The following is a 7729-nucleotide window of genomic DNA, read 5'->3' on the forward strand; positions in this document are numbered from 1 at the left end:
GCGAGTGTCACGGATTCGCTCCCTTACGGGAACCCTCCCGATGCGCTCGTGCACCGGAGGTGTCTTCGCACCGGGCGCTACGGCTGCATTGCCCTTCCCTGCTGGTGGTGTGTGCACAGAAACCTCGCGGTCCTGGTGCGCAGTCCCACCAGGCTGCTCTAGGGCTTTCGAGCGCATACGAGACGCAGAACTCTCGGTCTGCTGCACGGCAGCTTGCTCGATGAGCTCCTGTGCCTCGCGGCGCAGGTTGCGGCCCGAAGGTGTCGATGGCTCGGGCATAGCTTGGAGTAGATAGGCCGCAGCGACGAGCTTTTCGCTGGCCGTCTTCAGCTCTGGAGGTTTGTCGATGTTGTCGTCGGCCAGGATGCGCTCCCGGGCAACACGTCCCGCCGCCTGGGCATGTGCACCACGTGCGGTACACTGCTGCTCGAGTGCGGTGCGCAGCTCCTGGGTTTGCTGACGCTGCTCGTCGAGCTTGGCTTGAAGCTCCTTGAGCTGCGCCAGCTGAGCCTGCCACGCCGCCGAGCTTGACGAAGAAGAAGGGGCTGCAGGCGGCACCACCGGTTGGTTTGCCTGCGCGTCTGCCCCGCCGTCCCCGTCGACGCTAGGGGCGTTGTCATTTTGCTTGTCCATGAGGTCAGCCATGAAACACTCCCAGGCGGGATCATAATCCCCCTCGCTGGAGTCCTCAGAGTAGGTGAGGCAATAGGCCGTCGCGAGTTGGAACGAGCGGAATGCGTCGGGGTCGCGGACCCCTGAATAGTCCCCGGCCTGCTCGGCCGTGAAGTTGTTCATGAAGAAGTTGACGTCGTCGGCGATTGAGCTCACCATCTCGGGGTAGGATTCGTCAGGAGACGACGCGATGAGGCTGCGGATCGACAGAAGATGATGACCCGGCAGATCCTCATACTTGGTGAACTTAGCGCTGGCTAACGAGGCGCGGGCGGTAGCGTTGCGCATCCCGAAGGGAAAAGGCGACGGCGAGGTCGAGCCCCTCCTGGGAGGCACTGGCACCGCAGTAGATGATGGTGCCGGCGCAGATGGTGCTGAGGCACGTGATGACGAAGCGGTGGCCCCATAGGCCACGACGCTAAGTTGTGACATGCCAGCCTCAACCCACGTGGGGGAGCTGTGGCGTGCCGCACGGCGCCGCTCCGCGCGTGCTTGTCGCGAACGGTGGCCCGAGTGCCTGTTGCGCTGGGCCGGTGAAGTCGGAGTGACGGGGTTGCGTCTGGGCGAAAAGAGGCAACACAGTAACGCATGGTTTATCCTGGCTCCAGCCGCGGGGCTGTACGTCCAGCAAAGGGGGTGTGCGAGGGCACTGTATTATCCTGCACCCAGAGTGCTTGTAGTAGGGGGTACAAGCGAGGCGAGAGAGGGAGGGAAGCTCCCAGGTCTCTGCAAGAAGAGGAGTTGAGCGTGGCGATGATCGTGAATGTAGGTGACCGCAGTGGCTGATCCCCAGCAGCGTCTAGAGAAGGAGCCCCCCTTAAAGGGAGCCCGCCACCTCCTTTTATAGTCACAAGGAGGGGCGGTGTACATGAGTGGGGGACGTGGAAGTCGTCATTTTCCCCCGAATCGTGGGGTACAATGGTCAAACACTGTAGGAAGTACACTGCGGGGCATGGCGTCAGGCGTGGCAGTCATCGTGGATATCGTCCTTGGTCCTGTGGAGATCGCGCCAGCGTCCTGCCAGTCCCTGCAGGCGGCGTGGTCGTCGCTGGTGTATGGTCTTCAATATACGGCGCGGTGGTGTTCGGGGGGCCCTGCAGGTCAGGGTCCTGCATGCACCAGCGGTAGTGGGGCACACGGCGGTCCCGGACTCCCTGGTCGGAGTGCGGGCGAGCACACTAGGAGGTCCAGGAGACACGTGGAGGTCTCGGACCTCTCAAGGGGGGTCCGGGGCTCCATCTGTGTGTGCTGAGCGCCCCCTTTCTGAAGGGGCACGTGACGTCGCCGGACCCCTTCCCAAGCAGGAGGTGGGTCCGGACGGCCTGAATTGGCGGAATAGTGTGGGGAGCTGTGGCGAGCCTGTCTTGTCCCACGTCGCAGGTCCCATAGTGCTGCTACAGCGTCCGGGATGGCGGAGCAGTGACTGAAGTCGGCGGATGGGACTCCGGTCGTAGCTACTGTGAGGAAGGGCGGTATGACACCGTCTGTCCTGGGAGTCGTGGAGGAGTGGATGGCCTTTAATGCCTCTGTACGGCGAGTGGTTGAGCGGCGGGGCCGTTTGTCCCTTATGCCGAGGGGTGGCCTCGAGCGAGGCGGAGATGAGGCGCCTGCTCGAGAGTAGGTTCGCTACCCTCGAGTGAGGCAGAGGTGGTTTGCCCGCTCGAGGGTAGATTCGCTACCCTCGAGCGAGGCGGAGGTGCGGGGCGCAGTCGAGGGTCCCAATGGGTGCCCTCGAGCGAGGCGGAGATCGCCCCACGGCTCCGAGGGGGGTGCCAATGGGCCGCATGCTGGGCTTCTTTGAGTCCTTTACTTTCTTCCAGATTGGAAGGAGGCCGTGGGCCTTTGCGGGCCCAGTCGCTTAACATGTGTTTGAGTTTTTTAGAGCGATCTTAGTACCCCGATTAGGGTGTCCCTAATCGTGGTACCCGACAAAACCTACAATCGATTTGATGTTTTGATGTAAAGTATAAAACTATTAAGTGCTCAATCGATTTTTATGCATTTGTATAATACTTTACACAAAAAAACACATTTGACACAATAACAAAATAAAATTTGAACTCAATATGATAAATTAAGTGCTCAAATAGTAAATATATGCATGTTAATGCATTTGTATAATACTTTACACACAAAAACAGATTTGACACACTAACAAAACAAATTTTGAACTCAATATGATAAATTAAGTGCTCAAATAGTTAATATATGCATTTTAATGCATTTGAATAATACTAAACCTACAAATTTTGTACCCAATTTGATAAATTTAGTGTTTCAATTAGATATTTATCTATTTTCTAGCCTTTTATTGAATTTTATTGTACATAAAACATATTTAAACGAATTGAAATTTAAAATTGTGTGTCCATACTTTGAACATAGTGCAAAGACTAATACTTATTTACATTAAAGTATGTTTAACAATAGTAATATAATTTTGCATGGTGAAAATAATACATATATCTATTTTTTAATCATTTATTGAATTATATTGCACATTAAACATATTTTAGACGAATTACATTACAATTACAAAACTGAAAAAGGCAGAATAATTTTGGGCAGTTTAGTACCGGGCTGTGGTTGCAGCCGGTACTAAACTGCCTCCCAAAAATTTCCCGCGTGTTGGGGCAGTTTAGTACCGGCTGGAACCAGGGCCCGGTACTAAACGAGTTTAGTACCGGGCCCTGGTTCCAGCCGGTACTAAACTGCCTGCAATAAAGGGGGGATCGGGGACTTAGCCGTTTTCGATCCCCCCATTCATCGCCCGATCGTCGTCGTCGTCGTCACCGCCGCGCCGTCCCACCCTTCGTGCCGCCGCCCCCGTGCGCCGCCACTCCGGGCCGCCTCCTCCCGGCCCTCCACGCCGCCGCTCCGACCCGTGCCGTCCCTCTGCGGCAGTCGATCCGGGCCGCCTCGCCCGCGCCGTCGCCCCCGTGCGCCGCGCCGCCGCCCAATCCACGCGCCACCACCACGCCAGTCGTCGTCGATCGTCCACGCCGCCACCGCGCTGCCGCCCCCTCCATGCGCCGTCGTCCTCCTCGCCGTCGTTCCGCCGCGGCCACACGACGCCACCGGCCTCCTCTGTGCCTGCCACCGCTCGACGCCGCCGCGCCGTGCGCCTCCTCGTCGGCGCCACGCTGCCACCACGCTCGACCTCCTCGTCGCTCCCGTGCCCCGCCCAATCGTCGTCGGCCGCCGCCGCCGGTAACAAGCCCGCCGGCCACCCCCCCTCCCCATACCCCCGACGCCCTCGCCGTGCGCCGCCGGCGTGCCGCCGGCAGTAGGATGCTGGCGTCAGCCCTCTTTGGGGCTCACGTCAGCATTTTTTTTCAGGATAAATGATGAAAAATTATGGAAATGTAGATAAATTAAGGGAAATTATGGAAAATGTATGGAAAATCATGGAAAATGTAGAGAAATTATGGAAAATTATGGAAAATGTAGAGAAATAATGGAAAATGTAGAGAAATTAGGGATAATTATGTTAAATGTATGGAAAATTATGAAAAATGTAGAGAAATTATGGAAAATGTAGAGAAATTATGGAAAATGTAGAGAAATTATGGAAAATATTGGAAAATGTATGGAAAATTATGAAAAATGTATGGAAAATTATGGAAAATGTAGAGAAATTATGAGAAATTATGGAAAATTATTGCTTAGGTATATTGTACAGAAGTATGTCTTTATATATTGTTGTAATTATGGATATTGTACAAAAATCTTGTATATTGTAGAAAACTTCATTTGTTTACGGGCTTCACATTTATTGTTTTATTTGGTATTGTTGAATTGTGTATGTTATGAAATGTATATGATGTAAATTTTGTCTTGTATAGCTTTATCTATTGAATTTCTATTTTTCTTTGTAAATTTTAGTTTGCTATACTATAAATAGGTGTAATTAGTAGAAAATCTTAGAAAATTCAGGGCACATTTTATAAAATTCTGGGGCACATTGTATATAAGATGTATATGATGTAAATTTTAGAAATTTTGTCCATGTATGCGTTGTACGGCTTTATCGAAGGTGCACTCATAATTTTTTTTATACATTATTAATTAGTACAAAATTGCATATCAAACATATGTTGATTCACATAGGAAACGAAATGGAACCCTTTTCGTCGTGATGACGACGAGGCCTTTCTTGAGGACATAATTGGTACGGGCACGCACAACTACGAAGAGGATGCTGCCGAGGACGATGGCAGCCAATACCTTAACGATACTAGCGATGGCGATGATAACCAGCCAGAACAAATGACCGTGCAAGATGATAGCGCAGAGGTATATACAATTCATACTTATATATATAAACATACGCATTAATTCTGTATGTAAGCACAATGCGTACTAAATACATATTTTTCTAGGCATCCGGATCGACTAGGAAACCAAAACGGAAATGAGGGTTGAAGAAAATTATGGAGGGGCACACTATTATCACTTCACTACATCCTGACGGTGAACCAAAGTCTCCGAAGGGTGTGAAGATGATGGTGGTGAATCAATGTGGATGTTATGTCAAGGACCACATTCCCATTAGCTTCAAGCTATGGAAGAAAAGTAAAGCCACAGATATCGATGCTGACATCATCCCTGAGACCGAGAAAGAAATGTTATGGGCAGATGTGAAATGGCATTTCAGCTTTTCGGAGGACAAAGAACAACTGTTTAAGGATTGGGTCATGAAGAAGATGGCTATTGCTTTTCAAACGTTCAAGAAAAATTTGAACAAAGATTATGTTAAATAGGGACTCACGCCGGATTTCGAGAAAGACTTCAAGAATCAACGTCCTTATTGGGAGGCATTCGTGCAGTACAAGTCATCCGAGGATAGCGAGAAGAAGACAGCCCAAGCCAAAGAGAATGCGAGCAAAAAGAAGCACTTCCATCATCTTGGGCAAGGAGGATATGCGTCAGCGATTCTGAAATGGCAGAAGATGGAAGATGATCTCGTTGCCAAAGGAATCGTACTGGTGACTTTCAACTGGCCATTGCGAGGAAAACATTACTTCTATGCTCATGGAGGCTCATTGAATATGGAAGATGAGTTGTCACTAGCGATGCCATAAGGGAAGCGGCCAACAGGCTCGAAGTGGCACTAAAGGCCATGTCCGAAGGAAGCTTCAAGTCAGATAGAGAGAAAGATGAGCTGACGTACGTTCTTGGCACACCGGAACACACAGGATGTGTGCGAGGCATGGGCGTAGCTCCATGGAAGCATGGCTTCAGTGGCGACATAAAGACGTATCGAAGCCGACAGAGAAGAAAGGCTGAAGTAGTAGAGAAGATGCATACCCTAGCAGAACGGGTTGCTTCGATCAAAGATGCACTTGCAACTAGCCAGTAGCAGCCACCAGAAGCCAGATCAACGGCTCAGTTGGAGACTAGCCTCGTCGGCTCGCAGCGTCGTAGCAGCATCGCTTCAAAAGAACACCCAGCCGCAGATCAAGAGGAAACGGTTGCGGAACATTACCCCGTGGATGACATCACTATCAGGACCCCTGTGAGCTTCTATGTCCGCTAAGGAAAAAAATGAAAGTTGTCGCTCACAGGGTTGCTGAAGTCCCTATTCAAGGCGGGACAATCCATGGCATGACGATTCTAGAAGGATATGCTAGAGCCATGGTTGACCGTGTCGAGAAAGGATGGGAAGACCTCGACCTCGAGATCCCTGGAGGCGATGGAGAAGAGGAACTAGGACAGGCCCTCCACACTTGGATCTGTTGGAAAAAACAGTACATAAGAATTACAGGGAGGGATCCTAGCCCGTCTCCGTGGTCACTAGCTGCTCAAGGGTACCCCAGCATGGATCCACCGTCCCCGGCCACTGCCCGGGGCCCCAGTGTTAGTCCGCCTCGAGATCCCCCCACAAAGAAGAAGCAATCTGCTTGGGTGCCACCACTGCCACCTCCAAGGCCGAAGAAGACCCAAGAACGAAAGAAGAAAGAGAAGCCCCCGCCAGAGAAGTCAGGTTATGAAATGACTGATGAGGAATTGACTGCTTGGATGCAAGAAGACATGTGCAAGCAGTTGAAGCCAAAGAAGCCTCCGCCAAAGGAACCAGTGGATCTAGCAGCGAAGAAATTCTTTCTCTCCATGATGTGCCAACCAAAGCCTCCACTGATGTCGGACTACGACCGCTCGATCACAAAGTCATGGGAGAAGAAGAGTAACCGGTGAGAGAACCAGAGAGTTCCCCAGCTCGGAGAACAACCTAAAAAATGGTACCCCCTCTAGTAGTGCTTTCAAAAGAGGATGAAGCTACTGCTGAGTTTGTCAAGGAAATAAACCTCACAAAAGCTCAGCTCCTAGTTCATGAAAAAATCCCGATTCACCAAGGGGCGGGAAGAAAGCCATTTGTAATGGGGGAACCTTTGATGTGGCCAGAGTTGATTGACACCCTACCAACAAGAATGCATGAGTTCCATAAGTGGTACTTGAAAGCATGTGCAGAGGGGTATATAATGGTAGCCGCTCGAATTAAACATACCCATTTCTATCTGGGGATGGATGACATTTGGATCGATTTTGACCATTTTTTGTTTCTATTCCATCAAGACGCCCTAGACAAGTCCCTCGTCAGTGTATGGGCTATGTAAGTGTTTCCTGTCAATTGTATACTCTAACTCTACTAAGTCGTTTAGATTTCTCATTCCCTCCTTTTATTTGTAATCGTGCAGGATGAAAATGCAAGAATGCCGGAAGAGCGGGATGTACAATGTTGGCTTCATGGATCCGAATGTTATACATGAGGAGAGTGTACGCCAATATCCTAATCGGACCAAGAATAATATAGTCATGTCCTTGGAAGGGCAGCACGATCGTACATTTATTCTGTTTCCGTACAACTTCGAGTGAGTCCTTTGACTTTTTGAGTCCCTTCAACTAGCCAATAAGTGTATATATCTAACATTTATTGTATCCATATGTATGTATCAACAGTTTCCACTGGATCCTACTTGTGATCGAAATCGATCGGTCCCGAGTTACTGTGTGGGACTCCTTGAAGAAGCCACCAGAATTATATCAAAATCTCGTAGAC

The sequence above is a fragment of the Panicum virgatum genome, chromosome 8K (genome assembly GCF_016808335.1).
Source record: "Panicum virgatum strain AP13 chromosome 8K, P.virgatum_v5, whole genome shotgun sequence".
Lineage (NCBI taxonomy): Eukaryota > Viridiplantae > Streptophyta > Magnoliopsida > Poales > Poaceae > Panicum > Panicum virgatum.